Raw genomic sequence first — 2,021 nt, forward strand, 5'->3', positions numbered from 1 at the left:
GAGCTGCAGAGAAAACACTCCCCACGGACCAGCCTCCTTTGTCTCTGATCTGATTGCCTTTTGGCCCTACTCGTCTCTCTAACAACGTCAGCAGGGGGAGCTGTCATCACGTGGAGTGCGATGGCTGTGGAGCGTGGGGAAGCCGGCTCTCTTTCGGACCCGGGAGGAAGAGGGACGTGCCTGACCCTTCATCTCGCTCCCGTCGGTGTTCTGTTAATCGGTTGTCTAACCGTATAACCAGGTCGATAAGCCCGTCTAAATCCCGCGGCTTGTCCTTCGCCACCAGGTGCTCCTTAAGGACCAGAGACAGTCCGTTTACGAAGGCAGCGCGGAGCGCAACAGCATTCCAGCCGGCTCGCGCTGCCGCGATGCGGAAGTCGACTACATACTTCGCTGCCCTCCGACACCCCTGTCTTATCGACAGCAGCACGCTTGAAGCGGTCTCGCCTCTAGGAGGGTGGTCAAACACCTGTCGGAACTCCCTCACAAACCCAGCATATGTCGTTAGGAGCCGTGAATTCTGCTCCCAAAGCGCCGTAGCCCAGGCGCGTGCCTCTCCACGAAGCAAATGTATAATGTAAGCCACCCGGCTAGCATCTGACACGTACATGATGGGACGTTGTGAAAAGACGAGCGAGCACTGCATCAAGAAGTCCGCGCACGTCTCGACACAGTCTCCGTACGGCTCCGGAGGGCTTATGTATGCTTCAGGGGAAGGTGGGGGGGTTCGTTGAACGACCAGTGGAATGTCTGTTTCTGGCATTCGATCAGCAGGAGGAGATGCTGCAGCAGCGCCCTGAGCATGCGCTTCTACCTGGGCAGTGAGAGCCTCCATCCTCCGATTGAGAATAATGCTCTGCTCGGTAACTAAGTCCAACTGAGCAGTAAAAGCGGTTAAGATGTGCTGCAGCTCACCTAACATGCCTCCTGCTGGCGCCTGTGCACCTCGCTCTTCCATTGGCTGTTCAAGCGATGGTTGACGCCCCTCGGGATCCATGACGCTGGCCGAGAAATCCTGTTGTGAAAGTGTAGTGACACGGACCCACAACAGGGGGCATTAATGAACGGACAATGGATAAGCCAAAAAGTAACAATTTAATGTTGTGAATTGCACAACGGAATACAGACAATAACAATTGAGGAGTACAGTCAATCATACACAAGGTGACGTGTGGGCAGGCTTGAGGATAGAAGACGTCTGTCCAGAGAAGAGTCGGATCCCACACGGCTTCCACCTCCAGCGGATCTGAAGAACACCGGAGCCGCCAAGTCCCGAGTCCCAGGTGGCCACCGTCTCCAGCTGTCAGACCTGGTACTGCTGGCAGAAACAGAAACAGTTAATGGTGGGTGTGTGAAGACACACCCAGTAATCCTTCCTTGCTCAGTTCCTCCAGGAGGGAGAACCTCCACCTCCAGAAACAGAGTCACCCATGCAGCTCCTGTCAGTCACTTCCCTGGAAGGAGTGAGAGGTAAAGACATCGCGCTCACACTTTCCGCCAATCCAGCTTCAGACTGTAGCCACAGGAAAACGGCTGCACACAGAACAACGTTTAGTCACAGAAATTACCGCAGAGAAAGTTACCTTGAGTGGTAGCTGATTTCTCGGCGGGGAGGTGGAGTGGCAGTCCGGCCTTTATTGTGATGGTGATGTGTGATGAGTGACAGCTGGTGCTGATGATGAGTGACAGCTGTCACTCCCGGTTGCTATGACGCCCTCTCGTGCTTGAAGCCCGCACTTCAAGCAGGGCGCCATCTGGTGGTGGTGGGCCAGCAGTACCTCCTCTTCAGCGGCCCACACAACAGATTCTTTAACTACGGGCACTATTGGCCTTGTAAATGTAATTTCCACCACACCATTGCCTTACAATATAAAGCACCTTGGGGCAACTGTTTGTTGTGATTTGGCGCTATATACATGTGCTCTGATGTCACTGTTTAAGTCTGGGTGTGGGACAAGCACAAAACGGCAATATTTGCATATAATGATGCTGAAAAAAGGTGAAAAAGTCATCATAGACTA

At 53.5% G+C, this 2,021-nt stretch overlaps 1 long non-coding RNA gene across 1 annotated transcript in view; it reads left to right on the forward strand.

Moving 5' to 3' along the window:
- The first annotated feature begins 209 nt into the window (after positions 1–209).
- The window catches only part of LOC117502391, a 20,729-nt gene continuing 18,917 nt past the window's right edge, over positions 210–2,021 (forward strand). Inside the window, exons 1-2 of the long non-coding RNA XR_004558283.1 lie at positions 210–220; positions 566–570. This is a non-coding gene — a long non-coding RNA (uncharacterized LOC117502391). The remainder of the gene's footprint in view (positions 221–565; positions 571–2,021) is intronic.

Source organism: Thalassophryne amazonica, chromosome 20, assembly GCF_902500255.1.
Source record: "Thalassophryne amazonica chromosome 20, fThaAma1.1, whole genome shotgun sequence".
NCBI classification, from domain to species: Eukaryota; Metazoa; Chordata; class Actinopteri; order Batrachoidiformes; family Batrachoididae; genus Thalassophryne; species Thalassophryne amazonica.